Below are 20,279 nucleotides of genomic sequence, written 5' to 3'. Positions count from 1 at the left end.
TGATCTTATGCGAATAATTCTATGCAACAGCACTGTTAAACTTGACATTTTAAAGGCCCAATTAGCGTCTTTAAATAATAACATTACTAAAGATTTACTTTTTGAATTTAACAAATTAAGGTATGACAATATCTTTACAGAAATTGATTTATTTGTAAAAAGAGGGCTTGAAACCAAACATAAGATAATAAGGGATAGTAGGGACTACGCTGAACACAGAGCGTATGCCCACTTCAAAGAGTACAAAAACAGAACTGTAAGAAGGGGCAATGTGGATGAAGTTTGTATCAATGATACAACTCAACATAGGCCAACAAGGTACAGTAAAGGGATTGATGATGGGATGGCTACTGAATATGAAAATGAGCATTTTAGAGCACCAACCAGTGAGACGCTCGGAACAGATACGCGAGCACAATCAGGCCACACGGCAGCAGGATTATGGCAAGGGAAGAGAACAGAGATATTATACCAACCGGAGGTGGTCGCAAGGGAACAACAGAGCTTAATAGACTGTGGCTCCCAAGTTACTTCCCACTCCACTGATGCACTTGCAAAAAAGTGCTGAGGTGTTGGACTTTTTCCACATTGATCACCAGTCACGGACTGATTTGTTTTGGCAAAAATTTGTATTACCTTATAAACAAGACAATCAAAACGTAGATAGTAATTTGTATGATGTTTTTCACTTGAACCAAAACTGTATTGTAGACATATGCAATGTAGGGGGGGATGTTTTTAATTTTAATTCAGAGGTTATAAATGATCGATGTAAAAGGTTGGAACTTTGTTGTAAGTTAATTAAGGAATCCTTTGGTTGGTAACTAGCCTGTGCTTATCTACATTAATTAAGGAAGGTAGTTCTTGCATATATAATTTGACATGTTTGGAACTAACAGAAAATTATTGTGCATTGTTTAAAAAGGGCTTTTCTTTTGTCTCTGCTTTTAGGCATGAGATTGCCAATATTTTAATTAATTTTAAACTTTATATTAGGCAATTGAATTTAAAAATGTATTTTTCAAACAACCCTAGCCCATGGACAGGCAACAGATTTACACTAAAAAGATCTAGTACTTTTATTCCCCCTGTTAACCCGACAATACATATTTTTGAACAGATGTGCGAATCTCAAATAAGGAGGTTATATAAGGGTGTGAGAGGGATTAAAGACAATATGACCCCTGGTGAGAGAGTTTGTCTCCACAAATTAACCTCTACGAAACTTTACAGGGTGATGAAACCAAATAAAGGGGGAGGGGTTGTAATTATGACCAACACTGATTATTCTGCTAGGGTGTAGGGATTCAAAGACAATGTGTGATTCATGTCTTCTAAGTTCTGAACTGCACAAATCCTTGAATATTAGCAGTGCACAATTGTGCAATGCTTGTCTATAGATCCCAGCCCACATTTTATAAGGAGGTAGCTTTAGTGCTGTGCTTATTTGTTGGTGTGTGTACCTGAGTCTGTCTTCTGTAGTAGTAGTATTATGGAAAAGGGTTTTCTAAGGTAAGGTTCATGGTTAGGGTTGGGGGCATTGATAGTATTAGGGTTGGGAGTAGGGACAGGGTTAGGGACTGCCCACTTTACTAATGCATGCTCTTTGCTACACGTTCATGTCTTTTGCAAAGTCACTACTTCATGTTGGTTACCTTTAATAAAGAAGAAAAATCATTCCCTTTAACTAGATTAGAAATGCTATCATACCAGTCAGCTGTCCAGATTTTTTGCAGAATGTCCAGATTTTTGCCTCATATTTTTGGTCTGTTCCTCACAAAATTTGTGGTATTCTGGCAAATTGCTGATGACTGAAATCACAAAATAAAATGGCAGACATCTGAGTTTTAGAAATATCATTCAGAAAATGCATGATAATGCAAAATCTATTGTTCTATCAACTAAGTTTATAATAGCAATATTTAAAAAAACTGTCCCTAATTCTGAGCCTTTGTCCCCCCATTATTTTTGGCTTTCTTCAAATTTATTACTCTTATAAGTTTGTGGTATTAATGCCATTCATATTACATGGGAATAATCTTAACTTCTGAGAACTGGTGGTAGATAAACAACCTAATACTTTGCTTAACCTTTCATCCAGCTGCCTGTTCACCCACTCTGCAACACCATGTCTTTTACATTAATATTTTCCCATAAAAAATGTGTAGAAATCAATACAAACTGAGCTCACCACCATTCATACTCAAACATTAATACATTCACAGTTGAGGAGCCAATGGACACTTTGCATACGTAATACTAGAGGCAGACAACTTACAAATAAAACATTACCCTCAAAAAAACTTTGACAAACTATATTTATTTGCAACATTAATAAATGTATGTACAAATCCATATATGAGACCTCCAGTGAGGAGATATGCACCAAAATTTAACATCTACCACCTATTTTTCAGTACCAAAATAAAAAAAAATCATTGCTGATTCCGCCCTGAATACAAGACAAGTATCGTACCCCTTGATTGAGTAGACATCACGCTTGAGCTCAGTCAGCTACCAGTCCCTATAAGATATTACCAGACAGCATTTTGAGTTTCCTCAGAACACTTTCCTATATTTTAATTACATAAATATATTGATGAAACTATACAATTTACAGAGACAAAAGAAATCCTTACTATAATAAGATTTTAATATACATAGCTATTTGACAGTTACTAGTGCAGTTTCTTAATCAGAACACTCACCAGGGTGAAGAGTTTATATGTTTGTAGACTTGAAATACTCATGAATAGTCATATAGAATAGATTTGTTTCAGTCATTCAAAATGGTTAAGTACAGAACATGTGGGAGGTCATCTGACATGTTCAATACCACAACAATTAAACATGTTCATAATTCTGTCTCTCTTCATATCTGATGGTATAATATTCCTGACTGTCAACCTTTCCCCTTCTTAAAAGGATCTTGCTTTTCTAAACTTAAGCAATCACTACTTGCATGGAATTAAAGATAGTAAGTCAAGCTTCTCAGAGCTATTGTAAGACTCACTTTTTTGACTATTCATCTTTCTACTAAAGTTAAATTGTATGTCTAGTCTAAAGGGAGCAAACATACCAACACTGATTTGTTCATTGTTTGTTAAGCTCAGAGACTACATAGAGAGCAATACAAAGAGTCCAGTAACATGACCTAGCTGTCACCACATAATGATCCAGTTTTCACCAATTCCAAAACATCCATTTAAATTGAAACTGTTCCAGTCTTGTTAAACATGCTGTCCTGACTGATTTAGCAAGGCAGTCAATTCTACTGCCCCACAAAGACTTGGAATCAGAAGCAAAACTGGAAACCTGCATCACTGATTCCTCTCTCAGTCAATTGCAACAGTCCTTGAATTTAAAAAGGAATATTTCATTCCACATGAAATTATATGCTGCCCTATCATCCTTTAAGTAGTACATATCTGCCTAATGGGTCCACTAAAGATTCCATAATTTGGAGCTCAAGATTCTTCAGTAATAAAATAACCACATGCCTTCAAACACAGTTACATCAACCATTGAATTTAAATAAGAAGGTAGTACCATTACACACATAATTAGCCCAAAAAATTATTTTTACATCCATAAGCAGTTTCACTTGCAACAGTCAAATCATACAAAATCCATCCTCTGCACATTTATCCCTTCTCACCAAACAAAGCAGCTACCTAACCATGTGTATTTATGGGGAAAGTCTCTGCTCATCCTGAACCTTACCCAGCTTATACATACAAAGAAAAATACAAATAACAGAACCTTGGTTAGTCTCCATTAATTTCCACTCTACTTCCTGCTGGTGTTAACAACATCACCTTGTCTGTCAGTGCAGGCTTTGTATTAAACAATGAAAAGGGGTGTAATGTCATCTTCCTCTTAGGGACAGGGTTTGTCTGCTCATTTCATGGCTCTTCAGATGATATTCCATTTGTCTCCTAGGATATCTCACTCAGTTTTTGCTATTGATTTTTAAGCTTAACTTTAAGCACCCAATGCATTACTTTCTGGACAGCAGGACATATTAACTAAGACTGTAGCATGTCTGGAAGTGGATGTATAGCTAATTTAAAAATATTTCTCTTCTTCTTTATATCCAAGGGAATATCTTGAACTGCAAAAATATGTTTACCATTGAAATAAATCTGCCTTCCCATCTTCCAAAGACACAGCAATACTCTTGTATTATCATTTGTCCTCCCATGCCATCATCTAGGCAGCCAAGAGGGAGGTTTGTATTCTCACCAGCATTTCTACAATGAGAAAGTTTTTTTTTTTCTCTCTCTCTCTCTTTTTTTTTTTTTTGGAGTAACACTATCCTTAGTGGTATGGTAAGCACTTGTATAACTGCAAGGATTGCCTATGCCCCTCTGTCTATACATATATGTTAATCCACAAAGGCTGACCAGAGCTACTGTCACTGGCTTGGGCATCCACTTTCATATCTTCCTAGCTCCAGCTGCCCACATCATGATGGCTCTCTGCTGTTTAACAAATACCATGTTATTAAGCAGCAGAGGTACAACCATCCTTACCCCACAAGAATGGACAGGCCCATCCTCCCTGTGTCCACCATCAAATATGAGAGTTGCCAGAAGAACTCAGATCACTTGGGCTATCCTCCAGACTTTAGCCCTCCACCACTGGTGCAGGATAAAGACTCAGTGCATAATCCTTCTGGCCATAGGATTAAAAATACACCAAGACTGCCCATGGTTGACTCTCAGGTATCATATATATATATATATATGTCCTAAGATAATGTCTACTTCAGGGTTATTAGTGAATTCAGTTGGCAGCTTCCTCATGAATAGATAACAATCCGTTCCTTTAACTTGCTCAGGCAAACCTATTCCTTTTATATTCTTTTCCATATCCTGCCTTCATGGTCGTTAAAGAGATCAATGAAAGCATCCAGACATGTCTCTGAGGTTTGCAGATGGGACTTAAGCTCCAGGTTTTCTTCTAAGAGAGCCTGAATCTTATTTGATGGCTTGTTCAGTGTTTTGGTGCATCTCTTGAGGCTTCTTGTAATTTGAAATCACGTATTGCTCTAGGTGTGGGTTCATGTTTTGCATCTCTCTGAAGATTGCCATTAATGAGCCTTCTTGTTTGTTGTCATAATCAGAATGCTGCCTGAGAGACTCCTCAGTAGGTTATTGCCTAGTCATCTATACCATTCCTGACACATCTTACAGATCTGCTGTATCATACGTTTTAATAAATTTGCATACTTTCTTCTTTTTACTTTGTGTTGTTATCATTTCTTTTATTCATAACACAATAAAAAGGAATATTAATTCTATACTTCTGCACACAGCATTTAATTCTACACTTGCAGAGAAGAAGGCCTAAATTCACATCTTAACAAGCCGACTCCACTGTTGTCCAAAACTGGGTCTATATTAGAACATCGAAGTTTCACAACTTCGAATGTCCTAATATCGACCCCTATTCAGCAAAAGCTGAAAATAGCAAAGCTGCAGAACACCAAATTTCTTCCTAGGGAAGGAATTTGGTTGGCCGTTCCTGTGGCTTCGCTATTTTCAGCACTGTGGTGGAAGGTTACTTGTCGGGATCAGGTAAGTGTGCAATTGTGTGGACATGAGGGTTGTTAGGACACGGAGTAGGTGAGTTAGGGTTAGGGCGCGGGTGAGGTGAGTGTGCGATAGTGACAGACCTTAGGGTTAGGGTTTGGGTTAAGGTAAGTGAATAGCTAGTGGTGTATGTACAGTTTGGTGTAGGGTTAGATGTAGGATTTTAGGTGTATGTGTGTGGATTGTTGTTTGTTTGGTGTGCTTGTGTTGTGTGTATGTGTGTCGGAACAGCAAATTTTTTCCCTGGGAAAAAATTTGCTGTTCTTCATGTTTGATATTGTCAGCATTCGCTGAATAGGGGTCGATATTAGAACATTCAATGTTTTAAAAAGTCTATGTTCTAATATAGACCAGTCCAAAACCATGTAGTTTTGGGTCATGAAACCAACTATTCTTTAGAACGGGAGTCTCTCCATTACCTCTTCGACCATTGTTATCAAGTTGATTGGTCTGTAGTTACATTGATATTTTGATATTGCTTTGAATAGTTTTCTATAGTCCTTGCTATGCTTTTCACTATTGTAGGTACTCACATGAGATCTCTGCTTTGATCTTATGTTGCACAGCCAGTACATCTTTTAACCCACCAGCCCAATTTTGTCTCCATCCCAGTATGATTAGCTTTGCTCTTTTGGGAATACTAAAATGAAGAAGTGGTTTAGTACTTCAGCCATGTCCTTGTAATCTCTAACTTCTCTTTCCTTCTCATCCAATCTTTTCTTAATCTGAGAAATCATTATAATTTTAACAGATGTGTATAAGTGAACACTCCTTGAAGGCTCTTGTGCCAAGACGTGAGAGACAGAGATTTGTATAATAAACCTGTGTTGGATCTACTGGCTGGTTGTATTTTCATCATTTTTTTCGTATTTGGTGGTTATTCCTGTGTATAAGAGAACACCTTAGTGACTGAAGGTGTAGAAAAAATCAAAATGCTCTATATAAACATCCATTGATTTAAAGCTGTATAGCTCATCAGATGAGGACAATAATGTGATATAAAAGAACTTGAGTAAGAGGGAGTGTATAAATATTTGGAAATTGATGAAGGATCAACAATAAAACATGAACAAATGTGAATAAAATTTAGTAAGGAATACTTTAGAAGACTTAAATTAATTCTGAAAACAGCGTTGACATTTAAGAATAAAATCCAAGCTATAAACCAATTTGCTCTTCCTGTCCTAACTTACAGTTTTGGAGTGACTGACTGGCCCCAAAACATGCTGGATAGATTAGATAGGAAAACAAGAAGGGTGCTTCATGCTCACCAAATGATTTATAAAATTCAGTGTATACCCAAGATTATATATTCCCCATTCTGAAGGAGGGGTGGGCCTCCTTGAAATTGATTACATGTATAGATTGTCAATCGTGGGACTCCACACATATCTGCTGACCTCAGAAGACCCAAATGTAGTGAAAGTTTTGAAACATGAGGAAAATAAATCTAAGATGACTTCTCTGTTTAATTTAGTAGAAGCATATCGATGACAACCAGGAATGGAAATCAAACCAGAAGTAGATAAAGATCAGGCAGCAACTGAATGTGCCAAAAAAAACAAAAAACAAAAGAAAGAATATAAGACGAAGGACCAGATGAGAAGTGAAGAAATGTAGAAAAAGCATAAATATAGTTGCAAGTATAGAAAACTTCTGGAAGAACATCATGTTGATCAGGAATGGTTAAGGAGAGGCAAATTCAAACCAAGAGATGAAAGGTTATTATTGGCAGCCCAAAATAGTGGGCTACGCACATGCTGGTTTACAAAGTCCATTGAACATGTGGGAGAAACAGAAAATGTAGGTTTTGTAAAACTAAATTGGAAACAGTTGCACACCTTGTTGCTGGTTGTGACATACTAATGGCATAGGGACTATATACTGAAAGGCATAATAATGTGGCAAGACTGTTACACTGGGGATTCTGCAAACATTATGGCATTGAAGTGGCTGAAAAACACTGGAAACATGAGCTACAAAGCATCATAGAAAATGATGACATTTATATTACATGGGATCACCCATTACCAACAGTTCAAAAGATAGATGCTAGAAAACCGGACATAGTGGTCCAAGAAAAGAAAACAAAAGTAGCATTGATCATTAAAATCGCCACAGCCTGTGACTACAGTGTCTTGCATACAGAGAGACACAGAGTCATAAAATATCAGGTTTTGCAGGCAGAAACAAGAGCAATGTGGAAGAAAGATATCCAGACAATCCCAATAGAAGTAGGAACAATGGGTCTTATAAAAAGAATCTACAATCGTATTTAGATATGGTACCAACACATGTAACTCCATACGAATTGAATAAGAAGTTATTACTGGGCACATTGTGGGTGTGCGAAGAGCACTTTTGGCTGGCATCAAAGATTGAAACAATAATAACTTCATGAATTTTAATTGTACTTTGACTTAGGAATGGGGGCCATTCCCATCATGGTATTAGAAACCCAAAAGATTTGGAGAAATTAAAAAGAGTAATATTTTCATTGACAGGAATTTATATGGTTCAGAAGAGTGAGCAGACAGCTGGTCTACATGAACTTCTTGATAAAAGTGAAAGAAAATGCATAGTTGATCTAATAGTGCTTTCCTCAGGCCTAAATGATATACTGAATTTTAATGACTTGGAATATTTAATATTATAATGATTTCTGACTCTGTGAGGTAAAGAACACATTACAAACTGAAGTTATGACTGGTGACCTGATAATAAGTCTTTATAGAATACGAGACTTCTATTCAAGTTAGAACTTCATGGTAGAAAAATAAAAATAAAATATTAGCAAATATTACATAGTGTAGGAAAATATTTTACTGTGTTGAATTTGATGACTGAAGCTCTGTGATAGGTAGATGTATAAATAAAAGTGGTATAGGGTAGAGCATCTTTATTTCAGTAGACATTTGTGGTCTTGTCCTGTGAATTGTAAAAGTTTATATGTTCATAAGTAAGGACTAGGCTAGCTGCCTTTGCAGGACATTTTAAGCCTAACCAGTTTAACGTATTGAAAAACATTGACTGGAGTATCCTTAAAACTCTTCCTCTAGCCGATGCTCTGCTCTACTTTAATAGTTCTTTTCTAAACATAATAAATAACCTAGCCCCAACTAGAATGAAAAGAACCAAAACCAATCATGCCCCCTGGCTAACAAAGCTACTAAAGAACTCATGAACAATAGGGACAAAACATGGAAGCTCTGGCTTAAGTCTAACAATGTTTCTGACCTTATACATTATAAAAAGCTTTGTAACGAAGCTAAAAAACTAATTTTTAAAGATAAACAACAATACCTCTGGAACCAGCAAATAGACAGAAAAAGCAACCCCAAAATATTCTGGACCTCTGTCAATAATCTCTTCAATCCTGGCACAAAACCCAATCCCTGCCATACCCTGACATGCCTCCAGAATAAATAGCAAGTATCTTTAACTCCTGCTTCATAGACACTATTGCCAATATTACAGTTACTTTTTTTCTATCTCTCCCTAATAATAACATCTCTACTCCCCCTTCCATCACAACACACTCCTCCTCAGAGCTGTGCCAACACTCCTGATTTATCGTTCCATCCCCCACCAAGTATTAACACACCTCCTCCTAACTGCACCCAACAGACTTCTCAGACTCAGTTTAATCTCTCTCATATCCCTACTTCTTACATCAAAAACATTCTTCAGAAACTAAAACCCTCCTCTAACTTTGCTGACAAAATTCCAGCAAAGTTTATAAAAATTGCAGCTGGCTCTGTGGCCTACCCCTTTAGCGTTCTGATAAACAAATATATCTTAGAATCTCATGTCTCTTGTCTCTGGAAAAAGCTAGAATCCTACCACTTCACAAAGGTGGCTCCTCAACTGATATCTCAAATTTCCATCCCATTGCTATTCTTTCCCCAACTTTAAAATTCTAGAAAAATGTGTCCAAAAACAACTCTTAGATTTCCTTCTAAAAAACAAAATTCTCTGCCCCATGCAGCACGGCTTCTGTCTAGGACATAGCACATCTACTGCACTAATATCCCTCTTAGACATAGTCAGAAAAGCCCATGACACTGGAAACATTGCATCAGCCCTGTTCTTGGACTTATCAAAGGCTTTCAATACCATCTCTCACCCTATCCTCCACTCCCAGCTCTCAAGTATAGGTGTATCTCCCCAATCACTTACCTAGTTTAAAAGCTACCTCTCTAACAGATAGCATGCTGTTAAATGGCAAAACTCCATTTCCCCCTACATTCACAACTCTACACGGATTCCTCAAGGGTCAATACTAGACCCACTTTTGTTCAACATTTTTACCAGCAATCTCCACCAAACTATCCAGCAAGGTTCCCTAGTCCAGTACACAGACGACTCCACTATAGTCTGCTCTGCTCACAACGCAGGTATATTAATGCAACACACCCAAGCTGCATTTTCTACTGTGGAAACTTGGCTTCACAAATACCACTTCTCTTTAAATCCCAAAAAGACCAAATTTATGATCTTTACTCCCAAGAGAAATAGTCCTGTTAATAAAGCCAACTTCGAAATACTCTCTCAACTCCACCAAAATTGAGTTAGTGACCTCTATTAAATTGTTAGGGGTAATAATCGATGAAAACTTTAAATCTGATCCTTACATTCAAAACAATATTAGTGAGACCCACAAAAAACTTGGGCTTCTCTATATACACAACAAGTTCCTCTCCCTCCCTTCCAAACAAACAATTGCACTATCTTACCTTTTACCCTCTCTAACTTATGGTGCTCCTTTACTAACCAACTTGCAGTCTTCCCTGAAAACAAAATTAGAAACATACTATAACAAAATCGATAAATTCGTCACTAACAGTCACCACTCTACCCACCACTGTACTATTCTAAAACAACTACAATGGCGGGAATACCCCCACCACCTCCTCCTCTTCCGCTTCCTCCTTCATCTCACAGTTACACATAAATTGATATATAAACCTCAACACTGCCATGCACTCAGCTACTTATTCACCCTCTATAATCCTGTTAGGCCTCCTTGATCTGAACACCAATATCTTGTACAAATTCATAAACCCAAGCTACCTGCAGGCCAACTATTATATCCATGGAGCATAGCTAAACTATGAAATAATCTACCTCCTTCTATCTGCTTACAACAAAGCCCTTCCAACTTTAAAACTGCACTACACAATCATCTTCTCTCCAGGTGGATGTATAACTGTTCCACTACTCACTCCATTACTTAAATCTACCAATTTAACCCTGAAACTGTCTACCCCTAGCTTTTGCTAATAACATTTTTCCTTTTTCTTCTGACAGACTTTTATACTTTCTACTCCTCCTCATGCCTCCTCTTAACTCCATTGCCCCTTTTTTCCCTCCCTTCTTCTATCTTTCTCTATTTCATCTTCCTTTCTGTCCACTCTTTCTTCTTCCACCTCTCTTTCTTTCCCTTTTTTCTCTCCTTTCCTTCCCCTATTACTCTATAAAGTAACTGCTGTTTGCCTTTCTAATCAAGTTTTATTTATATTCATATATTCAGCTTGCTTGTTATTTTTAATGCCTTATCACACTGTGCTTCTCTTGTTGCGTATAACAGTCTAATCCTGATATAATTGTTTTTGCTCTGTACTATGTCATGTTATTATTGTACCCCTGTACTATCAATATGTTCAACCTTCATGTCAGAAAGTTGGTAAAAGGCTTATTTGATTCTGTGTAAATTCTTTTCATGAAAATCTTATGTAAATATTTTTGAACTTTTTTATGTAAGTTTTGTAATTTTTTTTGTATTTGTTTTATCACTTACGGAGCTTTTCTCCCCAGGCCTCCACTGAAAATGGGCTCATCTTGGCCCAGTAGACCTTCCCAGTAAACAAATGCCAATAAATAAATAAAATAAATAAACAATTTCCTTTATGTGCTCAAATTAACCTATCCCATTTTGTTAGGATTTGCTTTATCCATCCCAATTTTGATAATTATATATTACCCCTAATAAGAATAACTTGGATCATACCATAGATAATTTGAGGGGACTTATGCATAGTTTAAAGCATTTAGGAGTAGCCTCTGTCCATCAGTAGAAACATTTTCTGTTTCCATCCATAGATCCAAGTTGTTCTTGAATATGGATGGGGATGGACCTTGTTTTATGAGGATGGGGAGCCTGTTCCAGAACAGTGGTATAATCTGTGAGACATATCTGTCCTTCCAAACCATTCTTTTCATTTTGCAGAAGAGGTTTAGATCCCTGGTCCAAATATTTCTAATACCTTTTGACTTGTTGATGTGTAATTAATTCATCACTATTAAATTGAAGGATGCTTGTGTGCCAGACGCAGGTCACCTCTTAGCAGTCTGTAGGATAATGAGTATAATGGCAGGGCTTTCAGTCAGTCTATGTAGGGCATGTGGTTTAGGCTTTGTATCCTTTTAGTAAAGTATCTTCGCAGGTGTGCCAGTTGTTTCAGATCTGGACAGATGCATGTCAAACAGGGCATTATAATCAATGACTGGCCTAATGACAACTGGCTAAAGGGGGACAATGACATTCCTAGATATAGACACAATCCTTTTGTTTATAATTTATGCAGAATAGAAGGACTTTCTTAGAATAATGGACACATGTTGATCAAAATTTATGTGACTGTCCACATAAGTTCCCAAATCCTGTACAACTGGGTCAACTCTTATGGGTGTATTGTCAATGAAGTAGTTCCCTGGGGTAGATGACTTCCCAAAGGATACAATAATGCAGTTTTGGCATTTAGTTTCAGTTTGTGATTTTGGTACCAGTTATGTATTTAGTATAAACCTTCCTGCAGGATGGCTAAGTCATCTGGGGATTCAATGACTGCTCCTAGCTTATAGTCATCTGCAAACTTAGTCAACCAAAGCCAAAACAAAAGGGCTTTGAGGAGAGAGTTCTGTGGGCAAGAAGATATTCACAGAGATGTTTTTTAGATTACTTTTCTCAAACATTTTACCCAGGTTAGGCAAAACTGATATGAGCCAGAAGTCATTTGTGGAGTCTGGCTTTGGAATTTTACAATAGATTTTATTATATTTACTGGGCTGTGGAATGGTGATTCATCACTAGGACAAAACAGAAATTCCTTAAGATTCCAAGAGCAGAATAAATTATTTTTTACATTTATTTAATTGAATTGTACTTCTTTAACACTTATAATTGTGCTATACAGCTAATCTACTACATTTTGCACTGTTATAAGGCTTTTTTTACTGTTTCACTGCATTTATGTACTGTTTTATACTGTTTTAACTGTATTTCTCATTGCTAGATACTGTTTCATTACTCTGCATATTTACTGAATTACTTAACTGTAAACTGCTTTTCATACTGAAAGTTGTATTTTCTGTTTGTAAGTGCTATATCTGTGCCTTTCTTTGCATTTTTTGTAAGGTTTCTGTGTTCTAGTCAGGTATCATATAACTGATTTGTTTGCAGTTAAAAGCATTCTCTAGAGTCTCCTTGCTCCTTTATCTGTTTAGAACTTTAATTTAGTGGCTACAGCTAGTAGCTGTAATTGTTTCCCACCACCTTCCCTGTTGATGTCTTGTTCCTATACTTGGCTTTGCAGCTGTCTGCCCATATTGTAAATTTGACCTAGGACACTCCTCCCAGTCTAGTGCCATTAGCTCATTCCACCTAATACAGTGAGAACATTTGAGAAGACCAACCCACTTAGGTTCTTAACCTTGAATTATCTTCTGTTCTTGCTTTCTCCCTTTCCACTTTACTAAAAAAAAAATAAATACATTTTTTTGCTAGAATCTCCTTGTGTTCTGACTGAGTTTGCTTCTCAGCTGATAAGTATATATTTTTGGCACTTTTTAACTGTTCTGAGTTGAATAAAACAATAATTGAATTAAGTTCAGAAGACAGTTTGAATAAACTGCATTTATTTAAATGGCATTAACTCTAATATTGCTACACACTCAAGTGTGCTAGCTTGCACTGCACTTGAATTGTTTTTAGTGCTGTTTTAGCTGCCTTTCTGTAAATAATAAAAAAATTATAAGCTTGTTTCCTGCCTTTCCTGTAACTAGTCTAGTCCAGATACAGATTTGCTGTATCCAAGACTGTTTGCAAGCTTCTGAGCCCCCAAGCCTTTCTGTGTTAAAGGGAAGCCTTCTAGCATATCAGTGGGAACGGTAAGCACTAGGTACCACAAAAGGAGTGGTTTCTGGCCCAGAAATTGTAGTTATTGGACGTTTGAGCAGTTTTTCCATCTCTCTCAACTTTTCTGGTTTAAAAGCCCACATTTGGGCTTGTTTCCTGCTTTTCCTGTAACTAGTCTAGTCCAGATACAGATTTGCTGTATCCAAGACTGTTTGCAAGCTTCTGAGCCTCCCAAGCCTTTCTGTGTTGGAGGGAAGCCTTCTAGCTTATCAGTGGGAGTGGTAAGCACTAGGTAGCCTATCTACCACAAGAGTAGTGGTTTCTGGCCTAGAAATTATAGTTTATCAGCTGTTTGGGCAGTTTTTCAACTTTCTGGTTTAAAAGCCCACATTTGCACTTTTCCCACCTTTCCTGTAACTAGTCTAGTCCAGATGCAGATTTGCTGTATCCAGGACTGCATGTAAGCTTCTGAGCCCCCAAACCTTTCTGTATTGGAGGGAAGCCTTCTAGCTTATCAGTGAAAGTGGTAAGCACTAGGTAGACTATCTACCACAAGAGGAGCGGTTTCTGGCCCAGAAATTGTAGTTTATTGGCCGTTTGGGCAGTTTTTCTATCTCTCTCAACTTTCTTGTTTAAAAGCCCACGTTTGCGCTTGTTTCCCACCTTTCCTGTAACTAGTCTAGTCCAAATACAGACTTGCTGTATCCAGGACTGGTTTTAAGCTTCTGAGTGGTGCCAATGTCTGCTTTTCAATTTTTCCCTTAGATCTACTAGTTCTCTCCTCTCTTGTACTTTTACTAGCTTATTAGTCTAGCACTTTACCAGACTTCTTGTAGCAATTATAGTAGCACACTATCAGCACTAAATGTTCTACAAGGAAACAAATCCAGTACTTATTATTAATGCCCACCCCTCCAGGCATGTCTAAAGGTCAGTTTCCTGTGGTTTCTCATATTAACTTGGTGAACTTGGGCATCCTGAGGCAATGTAGCAACTGCCTCGTACACTGACAACCCTTGCCTCTTACATCCCAACACTCAGACTTGTGAGAGATGCACTTATATATCCAAATTGGAAGCCATGCACTCTCCCAGCAAGACCAGAATAGCTGGTCAAGAGGAGAAGGTCAACACTTGTACCACATCACATGGAACACATAGCCCTCCAGAACACACACCAGCACTCCACATAAAAATACAAACCACATACCCACCTTCGTGGAAGGTCTCAATAAAAATTTACCCAAACAGAAGAAACCTCCAAGGCAGAAACCCATTCAACCACCACAATGCAATACTAATCATGAGACACATAACTCTCCTAAACAGTGTGCCACTCAACCAAAGCCCCTAAGGCAAAACAGCATGCCCAACACACTAGTGATAGGTGACTCCATAGCGAGGCACATTGATGTCCCATTCACTAGGTTGAATAAGGAGAAAGTAACAGTCAGCTGCCTGTCAGGGGCCAGGATCCACCACATAATACACACAATCAGGTCCCTCAACAACAGGTACAAATATGATGCAGTCATTGTACATGTGGGTGTGAATGACCTGAAATGTACCTCCCTGGATTACATGAAAAAAGACATGGAGGAGCTCTCGAATTATGTAGCCCAGGTGGGTATGACCCTAGCCCTGAGCAGCATCCTACCATCACCCAGAATGATACCACAGTACAAGCAGAAAATGATTGATTTCAACAATTGGCTAAGTTTCTGGTGTCATTCTAAGTGGATCCAATATCTGTCTTCCTGGAATGACATGATTGACAGACCTCAATGCTTTGCCAGAGATGGCCTGCATTTGTCACCCCTAGACTTCCGAATACTAGCCAAGGCTCTTGCCTCCCCTATAGTGCCTTTTTTAGCTGGTGTTTTAAAGACCAAGTTACCATCATAACAGCTACAAACAAATGCAACCTGAGGGTCATGCTGCTCAATGTAAGAAGTCTAAATCTCAAAATGCACTCACTTGAAGCACTCCTTAAAATGGAGAACATTGACATTTGTGCTGTAACAGAGACCTGGTTCAAGGCAGCAGAAATCACCCCATACACTGCCAGGCAATAACTCATTTCACACCTTTCGGCCCCAGAACTTGGACCTAAGCTCCAAAGGCAGTGGTGTTTTCATATTCATAAAGGATGTGCACACCTCCAGACTGGTAGCCCAACATAATGCATCAGAGATACTTCAGGTGCAGCTAACATTGGGTAATACAGTGATTCAGGTTGTAGCCTGCTATAGGTCCCCAACCATGTCCCAAGACTCACACTCCACATTCCTAAGCACCCTGTAGAATATTAGGGTCCAACCTAACACAGTTATACTAGGTGACTTCAACTACCCTTCCATTAACTGGGAAAACTACTCTTGCCCAACGTTTCCTGGAGTTCATTAATTCCAGTGCCCTGGACCAGGTCATTCTTACCCCCACTAGAGGTAGCAACATCCTTGATCATTGCTCTACACCAATAGTCAACTCCTCCCTGTTAGATCTGACCATAAACTAATCACCTTGGAAATCCACATCCCCCCCCCCCCCCCGCAAAGGTAACCACCATGAAAAACTTCTCCAAAGCTAACTTTGGGCTTCTAAAAACAGAGGTGGCTAACTTCACGGCACCCATGCAAATAGATAATAGTTGCATGACCACCAAATCATACACCGATGCACTGTATGGACACGTACACAAATACATGGATCTTACCATACCCAATAAAATCAAAAAGCTCTCCTCCAAAAACAGGAAGCCAATATGGTGGTCTCCTGCCATAATCAACTCTACAACAGAAGGAGGAAACTGAAGCGGAATAAGGTGAAGTCCCAAGACTGGAAAAACTCCCTTATCAGCCTCAACAAAAAGTTGAGATCCCTCATCAAATCCTCTAAAGCTAGCTACAAAAACAGAATTGCAGCAGATAGTAAAGATAACCACAAGGCCTTCTATAGTTATGTAAAGAATCTCCATGGCAATACCCAGATTTGCTCTGAGCTACTGCACAATGGTACCTCCTATACCGAGCCAACAAATATTGCCAATGTACTGGCCGACAGATTCAGTGCCAACTTTACCACTCTCTCCCCCCAAAGGACCAATCACAATACCAGTACATTGCCAGGTACCCAGTATTTCTGCTGCACAGGTTATAACAGCACTGTCCAAGGCCAACAATACAGCTTCTATGTGACCTGGCAATATCCCTGGATGTGTTCTACATAAACTACAGAGTGAATTGGCACCTCACCTGTGTGGCCTGTTCAATCACATCCTCACCTCAGGCTTTGTCCCTACCAAATGGCACATTGCTCCAGTCATCCCTCTCCACAAAGGATAAGTGACTATAGACTCTGGGAACTATCGCCCCATTAGCCTGATGAGTCTGATATGCAAAGCTATGTAACGCATCATCATGAACCTAATAAACAAGGATATAGAGAATAAATTCACCACTGTGTGTGCGTAGTCCATAAAAAATATAAGAGTCAGATTAGCACTTTCATTCCTTTACTGTTGGAACTTCTTCAGAAACATTTGATTTAAAAATCAGACCAGTTAAATACTGTCAAACTGATGACATCACACTATCATTAAGACTTTGAACAAATATTTAAAGCAATAATAACATAAAAACATAAAGAAATAAGTGAGAACTTCTTATTTGAAAAATATAATACACCACTATACAGAATTAGAAATATCATATTTTTACATTCAATGTTAAAAATAGTATCATACATATTTATATATATACATATATATATATATATATATATATATATATATTTATATATATATATATATATATATATATATATATATATATATATATATATATATATATATTTATATTTTAATAAACTTTTAATGGAAATGGTTTCATTCAAACCTGGACTGACATCATCCCTAAGAAGGACCTGCCATTACTAGAAAAATTCATGTACAAAGGAATGAAAGATAATTCAATATCTAGGAAATTTATGGTGGTACCTATACATCTTACTTCAAAATTCAACCACCTAACACTGCTATTCATCTCTAAAACAAAATTATCAAACTTTATTTGCTTCCCTTCCAAATAAAAAAAAACAAATCATCTATATATCTACAGTAAAAAGAAACATGATGAAAGTCTAGGCGAATAAAAATGCTCCCACCAACACATTAATAAATTAAAAAAAAGATGGTGCAACAGTGGCTTCCATCGCTACTCCTGATGTTTGTTGATTGATTCTACTCTCAAAAACAAAAAAAAATTGTTATTCAAAACTAAATCTAACAAAACACAAATAGTTCTAGAGTCTATTATAAGATTCTGATAATCATATTTAAATAAAGCTTCACAAAGTCAGTTCCCTCATCTAGGTTAATTGAGGTATATAATGTATTAACATCTACAGTGCATAAAATAATGTCTTTCTGTTCAACTTTATAATTCTTAATATCATTCAAAAAAAGCCAAGAATCCTTTAAAAGATAATTACTTGTCTGCACTACTGGATTTAAAATGTTGTCCAAAATGAGAGCAATATTAACAGTTTTATTTTTAGGAGAATTCACTATGGGTCTAAAAGGTGGCTTTTTTTGATTTTTATGAATCTTTGGGATCTCGAAAAGGGATCCCAGCTCAGGTTGCTCAACTAGACAAAAGTTATACATCTCAATTGTCAAACAATTCTAGTATAACAAGTCTAATAAAGTCAGGTCAATCAGCATACACCTTCTCTTGACAAAATCTTTAGTAACTTCCCTATAACAGGTGTCATCATTCAAAAGACTTTCCATAGCGGAAACATAGTCTACTGTGTACATGACAACTAAACCACTCCCCTTGTCAGCATGCATAAACCTAACGTTGTTCAAACTGCTCAAATGTTTTAACACATCAGATTGTTCTTTGTCAAGGTTAAAATTAATTTTATTTTTGTTTTTTCTGTTTACCATAAGTAGAGAAAAGTTCATAGATATTATCTTTACATAATTTATTAAAAACATTTAAAGTGCCAGGTAAAGGTGGATTCACTTTACTATGCTTTTTAAACTTACTAATATTGTTTGATGTCACATCTTTATACAAAAAATTTTAATTTAATTTTCTAACAGTCTGTTTGCAATCCAAAATGCAATCCGTTAGCCCTGCATGATGAGTAGGAATAAATGAAAACCCTCTAGAAAGTTCATCCAGTTATATTGAGGAAAAGCTGACCTTAGTTAAGTTAAAAATAAGCCAAGAGTTGGTCAACGATTCTTTCCTTTCATCTTCAACTTGGCTCTGATCAATTTGTCTTCCTTTGAGGAAGAGAAAAACAAATGTGACCCCCTTGACCATTCTCAGTTGAAATTAAAGCTGCCACACCAACCTCATCATCTGTGGAAGATGACAAAGACAGAGAAGTACCACCCTTTTCCTTAGAGACACAGTTGTCTATACAGTTAGTAGTGCCAACCTTTCCATTCTCACCATCTGTATAACCTTTATTAACTTCATTGGAGAAATAATCTAATCTATCTAATCTGCGTGCAGTCATTGTAATATCTCCAGGTACTCCGGAACTCTGTTTGACTGATTTTTATACTGTCTGAGCCTTGATTACATAGGCCTGTTTATTGGAATAGGCAGATAAGTCTCTATTTAACTTTTTCTTTTTTCGCTGTACTATAGTATTAACATGTTGTTCAACTTTGTTAAAAATATTACCATATGAATGTCTGACCAAAGAAAAATAACAATGAGGAAATACTTCCAAACTCCGCTAAAGGTGTTAAAGACGAAAAATCAGCAACAAGATAAAAAGACTTCGAAACACCACCACGGCAATGCAGTTCTTGAACTTCCTAGTATCCCAATCAGGCAATCCAGTAGGATAAAAATATTTATTAAATAAATGAATATTCAAATAAAAGAAAGTACAAAATAAAATAACATTGGATAAGCACTTTCGGCTATTCAGCCTTCATCAGATCATAAAACGTATTACTGCTTTGCATTTAAAAAGAGTAGCTTAACCAATAATTTTTTCGTTTCTGACATCCTGGTAAACTAATAACCAATGATTATAACTATAATACTGATTTCCTATAGGAAGAAGAACGGAGCTATCAACCAAACAAAATGTCAGATAATGCTCCATGTAACAATCTTCATAGCCAGTAAAGCAGCAGAATTGTATATACATCATTGGTTCATAAGAACTATTATGTAAAATAACTAACCAATAGCGCTAACTCTTCATAGTAAGCATAGCCAGTCAAATAGCAATGTTGCATATCAATCACTGTGTACACACCCCCTCAGATAAGAGCTTTCAGCGATCACTAAAGAACCATTCTCCAAGCCCCTAAACAAAGGTACTGTCAAAGGTCCACAAGGGCTGCTATAAGGAGTAACAAACCAATATCGCCAACCCCCATAGACAGTCCTAAGCAATCAAGTGACATAATTGCAGATCAGCCACTACATACATATCTCTTCATCTAGAGTTTACGATTATCGCTGGGGTAGCGATTTTGCAGATAATTATAGCCATAACTCTTCTCAG

The sequence above is a fragment of the Protopterus annectens genome, chromosome 5.part0 (genome assembly GCF_019279795.1).
Source record: "Protopterus annectens isolate FY-2018-M chromosome 5.part0, PAN1.0, whole genome shotgun sequence".
Classification (NCBI taxonomy): Eukaryota; Metazoa; Chordata; order Ceratodontiformes; family Protopteridae; genus Protopterus; species Protopterus annectens.
The sequence above is the reverse complement of the archived record's forward strand: the minus strand, read 5'-3'. Positions refer to the sequence as shown.